The 20,894-nt window shown below is 40.3% G+C and overlaps 1 protein-coding gene across 5 annotated transcripts in view; it reads left to right on the top strand.

The window, feature by feature from the left end:
• MAP2 (microtubule associated protein 2) overlaps window positions 1-20,894 on the top strand; it is a 216,208-nt gene that overhangs the window by 29,658 nt on the left and 165,656 nt on the right. For all 5 annotated transcript variants that reach the window (XM_058840417.1, XM_058840419.1, XM_058840420.1 and 2 more), the window contains exon 2: window positions 11,817-11,875. The gene's annotated coding sequence lies outside the window, so the exon portion shown is untranslated. The remainder of the gene's footprint in view (window positions 1-11,816; window positions 11,876-20,894) is intronic.

The raw sequence follows: 20,894 nt of genomic DNA on the forward strand, positions 1-20,894 counted from the left end.
AACAGCAGAATTTCACAGACCTCTGAAATTTTGGCTGTGATCAGACATAATTAGTCAGTATAATTTCTCTGGTGCTGAGAGCTTCACATGCACTGCAAAAAACCCATGAACTCCATGTGAGTGATCATATGTACGTACAAAGATCCTCTGATGATGTCCGAGACCCAGCAGTGGGCATATAAATGGAGACGTGAAGACAATTAGGTTATGAACAAATGTTGCACTATTGCAGCTGTAGAGCTGCTGGGACATCAAGTGTGTTTCTGGTCCTTGTGGTCAGAGTAGACACCTTTGGATTCTGTCACACAGGACTCTGTTCTGGTCTGTTCTGCTGCCAGGGTGACTTGGAGGCAGTGAGGTGGTTGGGTACAGTTGTGATAAGGGCTGTGGAAGCTGTCTGCATTCCACCCAGCCTTTGAGGTCATGTAGGTGCCAACACAGATTATGTTGCAGTAGCACTGCTCTAGTTTTTTGTGGGGTTTTTTTCTCTTTTTGTTTTTCTTTTAGTTTTGGAGGTGTATGCTGCATGTATGAGGAGAAGGGCAGACAAACATCAATGTTAGTAATTTTTGGGAATTGAGAGTTGAAACAATTTGTACTAGTACATTTTGAGGCATTCTCTGAAATAACACCTAAACTGAAATCAAGCTTCATAAAGAGTAATGTGCTGGGAAGACCATTTTAAGGTGTAAAGAGTGGCTGAAAAACAGGGCATTTGCAGTACACAATGTGCTTCTCACCATGGCCTTGTGGTGGAATGGTGCTGTGGCATTCTGCTGCCACCTCTGTGCATTTTATCTTTTTGAGCATCTGTTGTTCCTTTGAAATATTTTAATTGTGTCCTTTAGAAGTATCATTTTGATGATTTAGCAATAGGTGGAAGTAAGATGCTGTAATATATCGTGGCTGCCTGAATGGCTGAGTGGCTGTGCTGATGGGAAAATGATAGAAGGATCAAGAAATGACTACTAAATAGAATATCCCAGCTGTCCCAAGCAATGAGACTATAGCGTATGATAGAGGCAAAAACCCCATGTGTTGCAGAAAACCACAGGACATAAAGGAAGTAGCACTTAAATGTATAAAATATAAGATAAATACACTTCTAAGAGATGTCTTATCTTTCCTTATATTGCTTCTCATTTGAGAATGGAAAGGCAAACTGTGGTCAGGTTTTTCCAGCTCTTCATTGAGTTGAGGAATATCTGAATCTTTCTGCTGCATTGTGTGGGTGGAGTGCCCTGTTTTGTCCTCATCTATTGCCAACCGGATAGAGATTCCACAAAAAAGAAGGTTGAGGAGACGTTATGACCATCTCTGCCACCATTGTACTGCATGGAGATCTTTTCCTTTATATTATGCTACTGTATAATATACTGAAAATTCTCATAGGAAAAAAGAATCCCAACCAAAGTACCGACATCCTTTATAGTTTCAAAACATTCCCTTGGGACAGAGGGCATGACAGTTGTCAAACATCACTTTATGGTGAATTCAGTGGCCTCAAAACAAAGTGAAAAGAACGTAAGGAGTGAATAAAACGCCTTTCCCCAGAAGGCTGCTGTTTGCAAAGGAAACTCCTGTAATGTATTGAACATAGAATCTCCTTTCACAACTGTGATATGTTTAAGAAAAGAAAAGGAGGGATTTCCATTAGGGAAACTTAAGATCTATGGAATAATTGCCGGGAATGGAATATAAACTAGGAAACAAAAACCTACATCTGATCCACACAAGAAGAGGTAATATTTTTATGACAGCTGCCAAGGCAGCTCCATTAATTAGCCTTCTTTGTTACAGCAGGAAAATACTGAGATATTTGATTTTCTTTTTCCCATGGTCTCTGCAAAAGGTGTATATTGTGCACTTTTTCACAAGGATACTTGCAAGCACAGATGTTGTTTTTAAATAATAAATAGAACGATGCCTTTCTTGCTGGAAAACAATACTGAAGGTTATGTTATTGTCAAACAGAACATAATATGAAAATTCTTTATTTCCCCTTGTAACATGCAGTTTGAGTGATCAACTTTAGTTATTCTGATTATTTTTCCTTAGCTCTTGTCTAAATGTTTAATGCTGAATATAGTTTGTCTTTTGGAAATCGCATATAGAATTTATAGGCTTCTCTTCCTTCCGTTAGAAAGCATAATTCATGTGTGTATGCTTTCCTGCATGGGGTCTGTGTGTCTGGGTAAGATCTCACACTTAACACATGAAGGGAGGAAGTGGGAAAAATCCTAACACTTGGACAGAAGAGCCTATATTTATTTGCTCTGTTTAGTTTTCAAACAATTTGGCATCCTGGAGGTTCTTGACTGCATTTTCTAGAGAGTGTCTGCCTCAATTAATCTTTACCAAAAGTGTCCAGCTCCCCAAAGCCACTGCATGTCTCACTAATGTTACTCAAGAAGACTGGTGAAAGAATGATAGTAGGAATTGATTTGTCTGCTGAGAGATTGCAAAAGGCTGCCCAGTAAATTGGGAATGGTGAAAGGGAGGGAAAGTGTAAAATATAAAGCTAGTACAGTGCAGCTAGAAACTGAAAATTGGATGATGTGACTTACCAGTAAGAAGAATGAATTCTTTTCTGAAGAACTGCAAGCTCACTGTATATAGCAGAGAAGAATTAGCTCCAAATGTAGAAGGGGGCAGTGAAACTGCAGAGTCATTAAGTCATGTTTTCTGCAGATTCTCCCATGATTTCTGGGCTCTATTCAGCAGAGTGAGCTGCTGAGCAGCAGAACTGTGCCCCTGGTGCAAATGTCCAGTGTCCAGATAATCAGCAGGAGAGTTTTCAGCCCTTGTAGTGTGATGTGTATGTACCTAACTGTGGGGACTGGTTTAGCACCTAGGAGGTGATTTATGCTTGCAGTGTGCTCTTGCAGCTTGTTGGCTTATCATACCTCTGTGAACCACATGCAGGTAATTCTGCCTGTTGTTTGACATTGATTCTTCTGAGGAAATTGCAGACACTAGGCTTGGCATAGAAGGGATTTGGCATCTGAAGTCCTTTTCTTCTTGTGCTGTCCTCTGCATTTCTCTGTTAATGATCTTACTGGTGCTTTTTGGAACCTGTAATTAGAGTGGGCTCTTTGATTGATGGGAACCAGCATTAAAGGATTAATGAGTAGAACTGAATATTTTGTGATCCTTGAAGTGTCAACATCAGCATGCATCGGCACATTGCTGATTAGCTTGATTTAGTTGTTGGCAGCCAGCACAAGGCTTTTCCCTGAGATAGTGTGTGCTTCAGCCACTGCAGAGGGACTTGGTGTCAGAATTACTATGCTATAAGATAAAAAAAAAAAAAATAGATATCTGTGGCTTCATGCCTTTCTGTTGACACAGCAGAAGGCTCAAATCAGTGATGCTCTTGCTTTTATCTCAGAGTGGAAGTGGTAATTCTTATTCGGTGGCAGTCTTGTAGAAGCTTGTAGAAGCCAGTGTTCAGAAAATAATTGTAGAACCTACTATAATCAAATAGGATGTTTAATTTTTAATATATTTGCTCTTCACATGTTTGTGTCCTGTTTAACTTTCCTTTTCCACCTGCTTTCCATTCTTATCTATTTAAAAAAAAATAGTTTACATAGTTACTCTGTGTGTGTATATGTATATGGACCTATACATGCAAACACCCCCATCCATCCATCCGTGCACACCCAAATACTGAGGACCAGAACTTGTGTAAGCTTTATAAGCTTATAAACAGTCTGCTCTTGTTCGTGTGGATCCTGAATATAATGACTTCAAGTGGCCTCTCTCTGTGTGGTTATTGCATGCTCTGTCCTACACCTTCCTCCTTTTAAACCAACACATATTGTCTAGAATTTTGACAAGTGTATCCTAATTTATTTAATGCTGCAGCTGTACTTGCCTGCTCACAAGTGCTTTCATTGTATCTTTGAAAAAAAAATAAAAAATAGGCTGTCAAAGAGATTATTCCAGAACCTAAAAGTGTTAGTGAAAATGTTACATGGGATCCCTTCAGCCCTGTGCTTGATATGTCTTGATTTTACAAGTGGTTATGTGGTAAGACCCACTGAGGTTAGCAGGGCTGTTTAAGTGGTGGAGGGACTACTTTCAGGAATCCCTTAATCTTGCTGTATCAGAGCCCAGTTTACATTTTTGCTCATAGAATGGTTGCCACAGTGGCCAGCTTAGGGCTGTTGGAGTAGTTTTCTGAGTATCTGCTTTGAGTGACCAGTCCCAATTAAATCAAATTCCCAATTTTGAAAGCTCCTGGAGTCTTTGAAAATATCTATTTTGAAAAAAAGCTTAAGATGAATTGTATATGTAGCATTTTGAAATGTACCTAGACAAGCTCTTTACTCAACACCTATAATTACAGTGTTCCAATCCTGAATAGAGGGTTTCAAAAGAAGATAACATTCAAAGCTACTCATTATTTGTGTTACTGAGTGTCAGCCCTTTTAATAGAAGAAAACATGCGTTCTTCCTTCACCGAAATACAAATACAATAGAGATACTGTCACTTCCCAAGGAAAGATAATTTAGAGCTAGAATGATGCTTGTGCCTACTAACTAAAAGTTAATAAATCTGTAAATATGGGGTTTCTTAGCTAGATTTGGATGAGTTTGCCATTGTTACTTGTAATGGAGATCTCCCTGGTAAGGCACACAGAAAGTGGCTTTGCCTTCCCCTATTAACCTTTTGAGTGGTAGTGTTGTTAATGTGCTGTTTCTGTAATGCCCCTCTCTTTCATATATTGTCTAGGGAGCCACAAGGACTTTGTATTTGTATATTTTATATAAATAAAATATAAAGTATTTACTTAAAGAGTTTTAAAATGAATTCTAAATTCTGTACACTTCCACATGTGTTTCTAGTATGGCTGTAGAAATAGATGGAGTGCTGGTCAGCCCTTGCAGCTCAGACAGTGCCTCTTTTGTCATATTGCAGCACAAAATGTTACACAGATTCTTAATGCACTGGACTCAGTCACATCAGATGATGTATCACAGATGAAAAAAGGCTGTTAAAGAAACCTTTTAGCATTGCTGAAATGGCTCATTTCAGGAAACACTAGAAAAAAGGGTGTTTGTGCAGTCTTTGTGGCAGCCTTGTGCCTACATATTACAAAGCAGTCTTTAATTATGGGATCATATTATTACTCGTTTCTGCAGAGCTCCTGCCTCATTAAGCACATGTTCCTCCATTTGGGAACAGCCACTCAGGGCTTTTGCTTTTCTCCTGTATTTTCAGAACACATTTTAATTTCTGTTTTCTGCTAACTGTGTAAGACTGCCCTGAAAATACTGACTTTTCTGTATCAGTCATTCTTATATTATCTTGCATTTAGGAATTCATATTTCTGAGCTCTGCAGTGAATGGATGGGCACTTCCACTGCAGAGGTAGAAAAAAAATGATTTGAAGTATGAGTAATTTTACATTTAGGTGTACAGTGGAAGCTGCTTGGGGTCACTGTGGAGTTGTCAGCACTGTGCTCTGGCCCTGAGTGAGAATTTGGGCATGGAGAAGGGGATTGGTTACCAGAACCTGGCTAGGAGCTGGGAATGAAACAGTTGGCTAAACTGTGCAGCAGGAAACTGGAATTTAAACTGCTCAGAAAAGTTAATTATTTAACTTTTTATTTTCTGGGATGGCAGAATCCTTTTACTTTATTCAAAATTCATATATCACCCCATGTGTGTATTAAAAGCCTAGGTTACCACAAATTGAATTGATATATTATTGAATTAAAATAAGATTCTGCAAAGTAATCCTTCATGCATGTGACACTCCAGAACTCTCATTGATTTCTGATATGAATGCCTTAAATTGAACTTGATTTTTAGGAGCGAGTGTCACTCTTTGTATTATTGAAGCTTTGCATTTTATTCTTTGATTTGCTGTTTGTTGAAAGGAAGCTGCCTATGGTGGTATTGAAAGAGGGTTTTTTTAACTATTAAACCTTAACTAGTGCTGCTCCTAGACTTTTCAAACTTGTGTGGCTGCCATGGACCTGTTTGATGAGAACTCTTAGCATCATCTGAGACTGCAATGGATGTCCTCTGACTTGAGGTCTGTAAATGCTTGATTTTATAGGGAACTTGCAATAAACAATTTAATTTCTCTGTGCCTCAGTAACCCTTCTGTACTGGGATGCTTTGCTGTATGGTACTAGAATTGGGAAGGTGAAGATTATAGGCTAGGAGGTATTTGGACATTAAAACAGTAGGAGCCTGTAAAGGAGAAGGGAGACTGTTCATTTAGTATTTCCTCTTGAAAAGTTGTAATTGGCAGGGCTGAGTGTGGTTATGTGGTTGGAAAGTGGTAGTCAGTGGTGAAACTCCAATTTGACTTTATGAGCTCAGGACCACATGTGAGAGTAACAGAAGAAATGCTTGAGGATTTTCTAGGAACATGTAAATTCTCAGGAAAAGAAAGCAAAGATATTTCTCAAGCATATTTTCATTACTACGGAGAAAAGAATAACTCACTTTGTGCTTTCCTGACACAAGTGTCCAGGATCCTTAACTCCTGTGAACCGGTAGCATTTCTTGGAATTTTGATCTGTCCTAGCTAGGAGTGTTGATGCCAATAAATGGAAAAATTTTAAGAGCAGATAATAAAAGGATATGGTTTAATGTTACTTGCATATGGATAAATTGAATAAACTCCTGGAAATCAGAATTGCTATGAGGGAGACATTGCATGTGAATGAGAATGGGGAACAATTAAAAATTGCAGGCTCATAGCAACAGAAGTATCTTGTCATGAGAATAGAGGAATTACTTGAATAGGAAAAATGGTAACAACACTGATCTCTCTTGAAAGTCAGTTTTTGTTTGTTACATATTTTATTGCACCGTTGGTGCCCTTGCAGTGTTTTGAGTTGCACCCTTGAAAATGTGTTCAAACAGTAAAAAATTGGGTAACAGGATCATCTAGAAAACCAAACAGAAGCTCTGAGGAGAAGAACCGGCACTGGAGAAGTACCAGCAGTGCTCAGCGTACTTTTTATGTGAATTCCTGTCCCTGAAACAGGCAGACTAAAATCAGACTAAAATTGAAAGGGTATGTGCTCCTGGAAAACTAGGCTCTTGGCTTCCATTAGAAGTGTTGAATATGTATCTGCTCCTTCTTTGCACAACAGGGAAGGTGCCCTACAGATCTGTTACATTACAGTTGCTTCAGCTCTGAGCCACAGATCATTTCTCATGTGCAAACAATTTCAAATATTCTGGGGGTTTTAGAACACATTAAACTTTGCATTTCACTAGAAGTGGTAAGAGAGGCTACCAAAAAGTACCATAGCAGATGAGGAATTGTCTTAGGTTAGTTTAACTGAGCACTGAAATTTCTATCTTTTTAAGGAAATGGAAGATTATTATGTTCTTCCTTCACATGGACTGCAGTGAGCAGGCTGCTGAACCAGTAGGCTTCAAATGTGAACCCCAGTGCAAAATGTCATTTAGCTGAGTGTACCTTCAGGGCCAAGGCTGTGCAGCCACAGCTCCTGCAGCTCAGCTTCATCACATGCAGGCGGGTGAACAGCCTAGAAGAAATTGCAGGCTGGAAGAAATTGCAAGAGATAAAATGCAGATCTTGGTTGTGGCAACAGGTTTCCTGAAGTATCTCCATCCTGTTGATGTGGTTCTTTTCAGCTGTCCAGTGAAGGCAACTGACAGCTTCAGAAGGTTCCTAATTTGGTTAGATTACCCTAAATTGCCTTTGCAAGTCTTTCAGACATGTTGAACAACTGCTAGCATTATACTTTGTAGGATTATCTCCTGGGCTAAGTCATGCCTGTGTGTCAAACAACAGTTAACAGTAAGAGGTTGATGGCTCTGACAGAAGAGCTCTGGAGAACCTGTTAGGAACCACCTCTTCAGTGGCAGCTGAATATTCAATTGTGCACTTTGCTATTACTATGGGGTGTGACTTGCCTCCACCTAAGGGCCAGCACAGCAGAGAGGAATGTGGGTTTGCACTGCGGCGCTGGCTGAGCAGCGTTGTGCACCTGGGCTCAGCCTGTTGGTTCATCAGATATGATGTTGGTGGATGAAGCTCTATGTGGCAACATTTCCTTTTTGCTGCCTCTGCAACAAAACCACTTTGGATCAATGAGTTCCACAGCACTGATTTTAGATGATTTTGAATGTGATTAAATACTCATAAACTCTTTCAGCTCAGTGTTTTTTTCTGGCTGCTCACACAAAGCATTGCAAGGAGGTGAGCCTCAGGCTCCCTAACCCTAACCAGAAACCTAAGCCTAAGCCTAAACCTAAGCCTAAACCTAAGCCTAAACCTAAGCCTAAGCCTAAGCCTAAACCTAAGTCTAACTCTAATCCTAACCATAACCCTAACCATAACCCTAACCCCAACCCTAACCCTAACCCTAACCCCCAAACCTAACCATAACCCTAACCCTAATCATAACCCTAAGCCTAAACCTAAACCTAAGCCTAACCCTAACCCTAATCCTAACCATAACCCTAACCCTAATCCTAACCATAACCCTAACCATAACCCTAACTCCCTGAGCACACATTCAACTGTGCCCCCCTACCCCAAAGAATATAGGCTATATGTGCTGCCCTTTTCCAGTAGAAGTAGATTTGCCCATCTCTCTGTCAGATATTTATAACTAATTCAGAGTTTGTTTTGGGAGTCTGAGTTAGGTTGACAGGTCTCCAATTCCTTGTGTGGTTATCGTCCTCTTTCCTTTTTATGGTGGTTGGTGGTTCTGTGCTTGCTTTTAGGCAGTGCTTTAGGTCTTCTCTCATTTCCTGTTGAGTTCACAGTGTCAGTGGTTTAATCTATTAGTGTGTGGTTTCAGTCTGTTGGTTGGGGTTTTTTAATGATAAAAAAATAAGATTTGATTTGCTTAAGTTGACTTTCCTACATGAATTCCTTCTTTAAACATATTTCTCTGGTCAGCACTGTAGTCAGTTGATATCCCAACTTTGTTTTACCATAAAGTAGGTTTTCTCTGTATTTTTATTCCACCTCTAGTACTTTTCTGCATTTTTTTTCCCTCCTATGAAGCCTTACTGACCTGTGTGGAGTTGCTTAAAATCTGTCTTTTTTCTTTGAGATTCACTACCCTTAATCTGCTCTATTTGTTTCTTCCTTATAGTTGAATAGTTGGCATTATCATTTTGTGATCACCATTACCCAATCCATCTTCCATCTTCAGATTTCCAAACAGTTTCTCCCTTTTAGCCAAACCAGCTCCATCTTCTGACGTGAATCATCCCCAGGGTGTTGGAAAATGTGTCCAGTTATGCCAATGAATTTTTTGGATAAGCTCAGCTATCATTATAGTACGTGCTCATCTCTTGGGGCAGGTGTATACTGAAACATGAAAAATACTGGACAGCTTTATTTTCCTGCTGGATGTTATTGGAAAGCAGTTAGTGAAAGACTTTGGAAACCAGAGCTGTCAGTGTGACTCCTTGCAGGAATAAAAGCTGACAGCATTAGCAAATGCCACTGTTGTTACAAGAAAGGAGTGGATAGTTTTGTTCAGTGTAGACTTTAAAGACAGCTCCTGATTTTATCATCCAGCAAGTATTCAGAAGTCAAAATGCCAACACTTCACAGTGCTAATCTTGTTTTCTCTGAGTCAAGCAGTTTGCATGGCATTTTATTAGTAGTCTTTTCCAGAATATATCCCCTGTTCATCACAGGCTGCATGAGTCAGGGCTGTGATTTGGAAACTCTTGATGTTTTTAAAGTGGAGTTAACTGAGTGTAACCGTAGCAGGAGTGTAAAGCGGTGTCTGGTTGGTGTTTTGTGGCCATTTTAGCAGCAAGTCTGTTTCCCTTTTATTATGACCACAGATAGTAGGATGAGTCTGGAGTCTCTAAGAGCAAATAATTGTGGACCAAGCTGTTAAAATACTCGAAATTCTGCTTGCTTGAGGTGTGAGGGTTGTGTGCTTGTCCATCATTGCTCACCAGAAGCCTGAGAAAAGGGATCTTGCTGGAACCATTCCTCCTTGTCTTCAAGTCTGGATATGAACTGGGAGCTCCTCAAAGATTGGAGGATGCTGAATGGGGTTTTGCTCAAGAGGGGAATGTTATGTATGAGTTGTTACATGATTGTGTTTTGCTGACCATTGCTAACAGTGTCTGGGCCAGTAGTGTCTTCCTAAAGAATGCTCAGTCTTTGGTGCATGACTCTGCACATGGGGGTAGTGCCTTAGACAAATGTCATTTGGTAGACCTAAGCGGCTTACAGCTGATTTTCTTCTCAGACATATGGAATTAACCAAAGATAGTAAGATCCATGCCTGGCCAGTATATTGTAAGAACTGACTTTTCATTTGCTGGTGTTGAGAGGAAAGAAGAAATAGTTGAGCTTGACTTTGCTTCTTCTGTTCTCCTGGTTACACCTCCATCTTCATCCTCAGTGACATTTATGTCACAATTACTCACCCTTACCACAGCAGTGTGCTGTAGAGACTTAAGTTTTTTCTGCTTTTGGAAAGCTGCCCCTTACTTAAAAGGAGAGAGGGATGGGGTCCTTGCTTTCTGTGCATGATTCAGTCGCTGCTTCCTGTTAACTTTGGCAAGACATTGAATCTGTCCTTCTCTACCTTTCTTTGAAAGTAAATGTTTTCTTCTCTAGCTTTTGTAAAGTCAGAGATGAGGCTCCCATTGCTTTCAGTGACAACCCCTGTGCTTATGGCTACAGGGAAGCATAGCAAAGTTCACTAAAAGTACAAGGTGCTTTTATTCCTGCTGACATTTATTTTTTCTCTATATTTCCTTTGTGAAGCAATGAGTATCTTAAATAGCTTTGTCCAGCCGTGAGTTTTGTTATCCCCATTTTGGCAGAAGTTAGCTCTGCAGGTAGGATTCATGCTGATGGAGGATGATAGGCTGGAAAATGGTCCATTTGTTGTCTGTTGACTTGAAGCTGGGTGGGGAAGTCTGTACTTCTTCCTTCTAGGGCAATTCTCAGGCAATTGTAAATGCCAGCAATTTGCAGTTTATAGGTGCTTCTCCCTTGCCTAGCCATTCCCAAGATTTGCAAAGCATTAATTAGTTCTTGTTAATGCCACTGTGATGATATTATACCCATTGTAAGATATGTTTAGTAACTCAAGCACAAAGCAAAAATGCCCAAGGCCCTGCAGTAAAACAGCTGTAGTACCAGAAAATTCTCTGTGACTGCTCAACAGCACTTCCCTGTCGCAGATTTTCTTTGGTACTTGATACCACGTTACCTGATACTGAATTAATAGGTCCCATCAGTCTGGTCTGCAGTTTGTAAGCACATAATTTTTTACTCTGTAGTGTAACTGTGGGATTCCTGGCAACAAGGAAGCTTTTGGCAAGTTAGGTTGTATTATCTACATTGTTTGTTTGCTGACTCCTTGTACTTAGGGCTGTTGCTGTGTCTTCTCTAATTTTTGGCAAATCATCCCCAGTTAATCTAGATACATGAAAGGTCTTCTGCCTTCAGATCATCTTCTTTCTGTAAAGAAGGAAGGGATTTAATAGTTTCTAAGAAACTCTGATCCTAACAGACACCATAGCATAGCCTGTGCTTCAGAGGAATCAGCTTTTCCATGGATATGCATGTTATACAAAAACAGGCTTGGGCTCTTTGGTAAGACATGGTCTGATGCAAATCAAGGGATGTAAGCTATAATGGCAAGGGAGGTTCTAGTCACTGGAAAAGAGCATTTGGTGTAACTTTACATATGCTACTAAAAGCAGAGAAGGAAAACATGTGACTAGCATGTCACAATTCATGAGTCTTTAATATAATAAAATTAAAGCTTTCCCCTTTAACAGCTGCCACTAACTGACAGTTTTTGTTTTGTTTCAGATTGTGGAAACCTGAAATAAAATATCCTGCCACTGACAAGGTGACATCAACACCATAAGGTGAGTCTACTGTTTTTGTTGGTCTCTTATCAGTCATTCCAGGGGTCTGGAAATACTGTGCATCTTGACTTTTCTGGGATGGATTGCCTAATGAATCTCTGGGGCTTGTTCAAACAAACCCAAATAGTTTGACAGGACTCCTCCTATGCCTGCATGTACATGAGTTATGTACTGTAATGGTGTTTCAAACAAAGAAAATACGTACATTTTCTGTGCTGCACAGTGAAGGTGTTTATGGCACAGAGCTGGAAACAAGTGAAAATAAAAACACATTGGGGTTTTTGCCAAGTTTTTTGTGTAGACATCTTTTCTGTAGGAAATGTCCTCCTGGCATTGCAAGTTGAGCTATCCAAAAGCTGCTGCTGCTGAGTACAAGCACTGCAAGTTGAATCTGTGACGTGGCATTTTTTTCTTTTCACACTTCAAATTTAGAGTTCACAGCTAGCAAAAAAATATTCCCTGCAATATGTGCTGATTACTTGTGTGTTAGTCACCACATGCTCACCTTGTCTGAGGATTCGTTGTTCTGCTCTGTTGAAATGTTTTATTGAGGTTGTTTATGGGATATGCAAATTTGGAACAGATGCAAAGAGATGCTGATCCCAGGCTTTCCCTCTTGCACCCCTGGTATTATCTTTCCAGAGGGGAGTTTGTGTAATGGGTGCAGACAGCTTTTAGTTATTTGAACTACTCAAGTGAAAAACAGCACAAAGAGAGCTGGTAAGCACCATTTTCACTTTATCCATTGATAACTGGAAGAAGAATTACTTGGTCATTCCTCTTCCAAGAAAAGTTAAGTTTTCAAGCACCAGGTTTGTCTGGTTATAATGCACAGTCATGATGAAGTTGGATTTTGTTCTTTGGTTTGGTTTTTTCCTTTTCTGTAGTTGGTTCTTACCTGTCTTCTTTATAGGGTGGAGAATGGAGTGAAAACTGGGACATGTGTAGCCTGTATCTGTGTGCTGGGGGCAGTTTCTGGTCACAACATTGCTGCTCTTACTGTAGCTTCACATTTCTCTCTTGGAGGTCATAGTTTCTTCCTTTGTGTGAAGGTGTGAGTCTTTCTGGAGTATGTGTCCACAGCCAGAGAGTGAGTGGTGGTATTTCAGTGCAGAGCAGCAGTCTCTCTGCTGGGTATTTCAGAGTGTGTTTCTTGTCAGCAGCTTTGAAATACTGCATTATAACTGTGATGGGCTGCAGTGCAGATGTACCAGTTGTATTTCTCAAGATGTTTTAAAAAATTGCCACAGTCATGTAAGCTTCCCCTCTTGCAGTGAGAGAATCAGATGAGATGAGAGAATTTATCAGCAAGGCTCCTGTTGTCATTGTTCTTGAGTGGAAACTGCCAGAGACCCTGCTTATGGTATTAATCCTTATCCAGTGAGGTCTAGCTTTGATTTTAGTGAGATTTAGTGAGGTTTCTTATATCTGCTCCTTGTCAGCCTCTGCATGTCATTGAACTTGAATCATTTGGCAAAAAGTTAAATGGTCAGGAAGAGACAGGTCTTTCAAAGCTGTAGTAAGGCCAAATGCTTTAATAGGAAGAAGTGATTGAGGATCTGAGCTAAAAGTTCAGACTGAGCTGTTTGGTGGGTGCCCTTTGCAAAGAGCAGCAAGGAAGTTGAGGAGAGTTCATTCTGCATTTTACTTCACTGGTGCTAGTCTGTGCTTCAGTAGTCTTTGTGGCAGGGTTTGAATGCCAAAGGTTTGTTCTCAACAAAGATATATCACAGCTGATGTGTGTAACCAGGAAATTCAGAGCAGGCTGGTGAACTTCAGCTGGAAGGGATAGGTAAACTCCTGTCTGCTCACAGACAGAATTGAGTAGTAATCCAATTCTTCCAGTGCCTACAATATTGATACTTTCACCTGCATTTGAGCTGCTCACAGTTTATCAATAGAAGCTGTGTTCCTGCATAAATGGTGAGCAAAATACCTTCTTGTAATTAAATAATCCATTGTCTAAATTTCATTTTATTAAGCTGAACACAGTAGACTAGAGGAGCGGTCCTGCACCAAGGCTGTTTAAACACATAAAACTTTTTCAATTTTATTAGGTTTTGTTCTTCTCTTTCTGTCTTCTCCATGTGAATCTAAGGCACATGCAGATCATGCATGTTCTCTTTTTTTGTCTTGATAGTCTTCTTTATAACCCTCTCTTAGGCTTGTACACAACCCATATAATGGTACAGAGAAGTTCTTCACCTATTTATGGGTCTCACTCTGTTGCATCACTTTCTGAACTGCACCAACACCTTCTTTGCTCATCAGACAGCAGTGTATCTTGCACAAAGAAATGAAAGCAAGACTGCTTGTCTCTGCAAGCTCAGGCATGAATTGAACATAAATATTACCTAATTTTTCGTGCTTTAAGGGCAACAAAACCCCAATCCTCAAAAGAAAATATTAAATGTAAGTAGAACTGTTGTGTTTTACTGAGAACCTGGGGAAAAAAAAAAAGGCAACGAAAAGATGGTTTTATTTCTTATCAGAATATTTCACAGGAACAACCTAAGTGTATGTAATGGTACTAAAGCCTGGATTTATTCAAGGTGAATTTCTCTGTGGTATGAACAAAAAACAGAAGAGAATTTTTTCAAAAGCCTGAAGATCTGCATTGCCCAGCCTAGCATTAGGCCCTTGTATGTCACTACTGCTTGCAAGCAGTGTGCTTACCCTGCTCACCTCCTGCAGAGAGCAGAGACTGTAGATGAGCATCTCAGGAAGCTGGGATGGTCACGTGCGACTGAGCCATTTTCTCTCCTTCCATTGAATCTAGAAGAAGAATCTAGAATATGTAAAATGAAAGAAATGGGTGAGCTGTTGTTCTTAGAAGCCCCATAAACAGACAGAGCTAGCTGAACATTTTAGCCTTTATGTTGTTTTTAAAAGATACAAGAACTGGCATCACCACTTACACTGTGGAGTCTTTTGTACTTCTGTCTTTAAATTGCTGCTGTTCTGGGCTGTTTCTCTTGTACAAGTGATCTGCTGTAGCCCAGCAAATAAAAAATTGTAATAAGGCACCTGATCTCTAGGGGAAATCTAAGTTTCATTCTACCAGGGTATACTGGTTCTCTAGTTTCCAGTGTAAGTTTATGCACCTCAAATTGTTTTGCAGAGCTGCTTACCTGTACACACCATTACCATTCCTCCTACTCTACTCTAGGATCAGAAAGTGTAAAGGAATTCAGCAGTTCAAATTGCTGCCAAAGCAGAGGTTCCTGAGGAAAGCAATGTCACATGTGGTACAGAGGAGTGAGAACAGTCCACATGGTCAAACAGCAGGATGTTATCCTTGGGCCCTACTTCTTTCTGTGTGACAGGTTTTCTGTATGATATTCTCCTTGTGCTAAGATGTAAAAAAAGAAAAGAGAAAGCCAGACCTACCTGTTGAAGGCATTGACATTACATCCAACATCCTTTGGAGAGACTCTCTGAGAGAGAATCGTGTGAGGTAGAAGCTATTTAGACTTAGCCTTCACTATTTACACTGACATTGTAAACAACTTGAGCTTGCCCCAGAAAGACCTACCAGCATCCCAGTTTATTGGAATTGCTCCTTGTCTTCTTGTTCCATGTTCTCCTCCCAAGTTCTCCTCTTGTAACGAGGAGCCTTGCAGTGGGGTATGGGGCAGAGGGAGAGAGTTTCTCCATGTAGAGTTCTCCTCTGGTGTTTGCCCCCAGCAGTGCTTTGCTGGGATGTGCAGGGTGCTGTCTTGCACTCTCAGTGGGCAGTCCTGTTAGCCCTGGCCAGTGGGAGGGCTGTGGAGCAGCCACTATTGAGTTAGAAAAACACATGACCTGGGCTGCATCCAGCAGCTCAGGATGGAGGCCATCAAACTGTGACATCAACCAGCCCAGGCTTGTGGCCTTGCAAAACTGTGTGATGCTCCCTGTGGTCGTGGAAAAGCAGGAAAGGTGTTGGTGTGGTGTCTTTTTCCCCAGAAGCTTGTGGGTAGGATGGGGACCAGGGGACCCCTAAGTCCTCTATCAGGGAGGCAAAAAACTGGGAGTTGCTGAATGAAGGTGGTGGCTGTAGAATTTTTGCAGACACACCAGTTGGCACCCATATGACTCTGAACCAGGTGTGCTGGTAGCATGAAATCTCACATTTCTCACTGGCATGGCTCTACCCAAATTATCACAAGTATGTTGCTATTGCACAGCAGCAGAACTTGGTTTAGTTCTCTTTCAGGTGCATCTGGGCATTTGGGTTGCAAGTCCAAACTCCATTTGCCCAAATAATCTGAAGCCTGAGATTGTGAATGAACAGAAATAGGTGTTCTTTTAAGGGCCACTTTATTTTTTATTCTCTGAGATTACGTATGACGTATAAAGATGCAGTTTTTTGAGTAAAAACAAATGCCTGGGTTACCATTCTACCAAACACCATGTCTGAAACCCAGAGGCTAGCAAAGTATTTATTGAGGGAATGTCTGAGGAAGCTGTTCTTGATGCCAGCAGCTTCTGAGTGCTAGTTAGTTAACCAAGTAAATGTTTGTGGGTTGTATTTTAATGGCTAATTCCATTGCCAACAGTGTCTTCAGAAAATAAAAAAAAAAATGGAAGGAACAGGTGGCACACAACTTATTTTTTCAAAGGAAAAATATTGTAGAACTGCAAGTGTCTGCTTCTACTTGATGCTTAGTCTTCAGACACTCTGAGATGCCATTCATTTATGTGGAATAAATTGCTATACCAGTTGGTAGGCCCTTACAATGATTTTTAACCTTATTTTATTCAGTGGGACAAAACCACATTCCTTACTACCTCCAGCATACCATACCAGAAGGCTGGAAAGCAATAGGATAAATAGTTTTGATTAGATCCTTCTCTAGAACAGAAAATAGGGGTTTTACTTTTTACTTCAATGGGAGTGGGAGCCAGACCTTTTTTGTGATGTGCAGCAGTGACATCTTCTGAGACAGTCTTGAAGAAATGTTATGCCCTTTAATTCTAACCTGAAAGGTTTAAATTCAGCAAGACAAGTCTCTTTGGAGATAGAAAACATATTTTATGAGATTATTTGATGCAGCAGGAAAAATGGGTAAGTTTGCAGGTGAATGGTGAAGACCTGGATAAAGGTTTCTATTCCTGAAAGGTTTTTCGTTGTGTATTTTTTCTCCCTGCCCCCCACCAGGTATAGGAGATAGTATCTTTATCTACCAGATTTGCCTCACTTACAACCTTTGAAAGGAGTGGCTGTAATGCCTTAACATTTTCAGTGTCTTTTATTATTGGTGGGGAGAGAGTATTTCAGTGTGTGGAGGACTCAGAGGTAGAAGCTCTTCTGTTGCTTAGAGCCCCAACTCATATCCTGTTCATAGATTTTTATCTCCATTTCTTATATCTTCACAGGTTTCTGGACACATTACCACTTAAGAATTGATATGTCAAAAATATTTCTTCCATAAAATCACTCATGATTTTTTTTTTTTCCTACTGGTACCTGTAATAACAGAACAAGGGTTAAAGGTATTCAAATATGATAGGGCTGTATGAAGTGTCTCACTGAAGCTCTGCCAAAAGGAAATGTCAGATTTTCTGGTGTGGCTAGGTCTGTAAGAGAAAAGTGTTGACATCCTGAGGAAAAAGAAATTACAGTCATAGGGAGAATCAGTTATTTTTCTTCCAGTTCTTAAATGCTGCAGGCATAAACATGACTCATCATCTAAAGGTAATACAGTTTTTGCTTTTGTGTTGCTTCTCACCTTGGAAGCTTATGATACTAATGGGAAGCCATTTACCAAATTCTTGATTTTTCAGGCTTTGAAAGGTGGACTGTAGAATTCACTTCATTTGTGTGAGAAATGTATCAAGACAGGAGTTACTGACTTTAAAACTTTCATGTGAAACCCAACTGGTTTTGCTTAGAACTGATTTTCCTTTTTATTATTATAGTATGTGTATATATATGTGAAAATATAGATAAATAAATAGTACATAATATATAATTAGGTTATTTTGTTCTATGAATGAAACACATTATACTTTTAAGAATACACAGATCATACAACCTGTATTACATCTCTGGGTATTTCTGAGTAGCTGAAATAACTTTGTCAGGTTTATGATTCCTAGGCTGTTAAGACTAGTGTCTGAAATCCTGATAAAATCAAGTCAACTGTATACTTCTAGGGGACTGGATAATGTTTTGATTCTGATCAAAAAAGAGAAAAATAATGTTCCTTAGACATCCATGTCTCTGTTGTCCATATTTACCCACTGCTGGCACACGGGGCTGCTTGTGCTTTGCTGTGTTTCTCCATCACATAGGTTTGTAATCCAAATGCTGTAAAATGTGGTGCTTTACATTGCCAGACATTGATATAAATGCACTTTTGTCGCACTTTATTGTTGTGGTTGCTTTGAGCTGAGCTTCCAAAGACCCATCATCTGCATATGAGTCAATGGGAATGGTATGACTGAAAACATGAAAACATCAATCCTTAGTTTTTAAGTGCATTCCTAGGAGAGATTTAGTTGTGGTGTGGAACTGTAGGCAAGAATTCAAATGATTCATGTGCTTTTGACAGAGCTGTCTCATTCAGACTGCTCTTTCTAAATATTTGAATCAGAATCTCAGAGATAAGGGAAATTCAGTGCTTCACAATGGTGCTGCATTTGAAATCCAGATTTTTATAAACTTCTGTTAATTACTTTTTTCCTTGAGGTACCTGTTGAACTAAATAATGATCTCTCTATAGAAAAGATTATGGAAATACATGTAACAGGGTTAGGAGCCAGGTGGATGGTGAGGCTCTGTGTGGTTGAGTGTTTACATTTGAGAAAGGCTTTTGGACCTGGTTTGGAAAAACCAGTCCAGGAATAGAGCCTGCACAAAAATTCATGATGGGAGGTGAATGTAAAGGCGCAGGAGTCACAAATGAGTTTGAATTCATCCAAGACTGTGGGTAGAGGGGAAGCCCCTGTTCTCCAGCAGTGTACAGGGTACAGCTCCGTGTCTTTGCTCGCCTTGAGATGAGGAGGCCAAGTTCAGAAGCCAGAAAAATGCCATGTTACTCTTTTGTGCAGGCATTTCGTTCCAGAGTTGGGACAGTGAAGAAGGAGAATTCTTGGAGCTCCAGTCCTGAAATACAAAGTGTTTCCATTAGGACACTCTGTTAGTGTTTCCAGTTTGTGTCTGAGGAAATGAGGAATGTTAAGATATTAATGTTATCTGCAGGCAATAAGTAGGCAAGTCTGTGACCCAGCTGGGATAAGATTCCAATCTCCTCAGCCTCATGCAGCGCTTTGTTGTTTCTTCCACCAAAGCGGCTTTTTCTGCTGTACATCTTAATTAGCGGCTTAGCCTGATCCAACAACTGAGAAATAGCTCCGTAGTGCAAACAATAACTGTATGGGCAGATACTGGTATAAATTGTATTTTGTTTCTAATTAGAGCAGGGGTGCATGCCACTTTACAATGTGCTCAGAAGGAGAAAATGTGGACTCCAACCCACCAAGCAGGAAACTATTGCTTTGGATGAAAATCTGATGCTTTTTTCAGACAAATTCAAAGGCAAGTTTCATATTGCTAGCTCAGCTCCATGGGCCATGGGAGCTGAGCAAGAAAGCCTGGACTTTTAAATACAATTCTGACTGATTCTGACAGTGTTTTGTATTGACAATTATGCATTTTCATAAGCAATAGCTGAAACTAAGGATTGCTGTACTCAAGCTCTTCATGTCACAGTGCAATTGTGCATGTTGTATTTGTGCTAGAAGGCTTGAAGCAACAGGGCCAGATGCTTTTTTATCTCTGAAATTGCTTAGGTTCATTGATTTCAATAGACTTGCACCCACACGCAGTTATGTCGTGCAAAACCAGGCACCTGAGTCTCAGAAAAACACCATGAAGATACCAGACAACATCTGTAGCATAGCAACAGGAAAGCCTTTATGCTTTTCTCATTTACAACTGGTCTTGGACCCTGGCAGCAACAGGGAGCAGATGGTGGAGGGTTTGCTTTCTCTTTGGTCAGACTGGTCAAATTGTTTGGGAATGTAATGCTGACTAAGTTTAAAACAGCCAGATACGGTAGTGGTACAAGGACTCGTCTTTGAGGAGCCTCATCTTTGGTTCAGTGCTAAGGTTTGGGAAGACACCACACATCAGCATGATTCCATGACTTCTGCTTGCTTTCCATGGCATTAACCTATCTGCTGTGTCAAATATGGCCTTCCTGATTCCATTAGAAACTATGTCAGCAGGGTCAGGCATGCTTTCTCCCAAGGAGTGCTGTACATGCTGTATAGGCAGCAGAAAGCCCAGGCTGCCATCCCATGGCAGGACCTTCCTGGGAATGAAAAAGGTGCCTTTGGTGCACAGCAGAGAAGGAGGTGCTGGAACTGGGAGAATAGCTGGGGGCTGTGAGCAGGCAATGAGGTATTCCTTGGGATCAGCATCTCTGCTTGTGATAATCAGCACTGAGACCTGAGATCAGTGTGGCACCTACTGATGGGGCAGCTTTTTGCCTGCTGTTAGGTGTCTCAGAGTCTTGTAGATATGCAAATAAACCATTTAAGAAAACAACTTACTTAAACCAAGCCATTCTGAAAGAATAGCACCAGCCAGCCAGCCACCTGAAAGATGTCCTTTATTTACATAAATGTAGCAAGTGTGTTTTCCCCAGTATCTTTTGTGGTTTTTACATTATTTGCCTTTTAATTTCTTCAAGGGCAGAGTGGGAAGTTGCATGAGTGTCGTAACTATGTCCTGTGGTTATACAACTGAAAGAATAGAAAAAGGCCTTCTGTATGTCTTCTACATATTTGGATTTATTAGTTGTCCATGTGCTGACAGAACAAGATGGGAAATTGTGTTCATCTGTTACCATGTGAGATGGAAGAAGCAATTCTCACAAAAGTACTGTAGTGCAAGAATTCGGCTTTTTTGTTTCTGCTCATCATGGACAATTCCATCCCTTTGTTTAAAATGGTTTCCTGGTGTCTCAGTGAATAGACAAAAGTGATTCTGTTTTCCTAAGTGCAGTACCATGGAGAGCACCTTACA

Source organism: Poecile atricapillus, chromosome 5 (assembly GCF_030490865.1).
Source record: "Poecile atricapillus isolate bPoeAtr1 chromosome 5, bPoeAtr1.hap1, whole genome shotgun sequence".
NCBI classification, from domain to species: Eukaryota; Metazoa; Chordata; class Aves; order Passeriformes; family Paridae; genus Poecile; species Poecile atricapillus.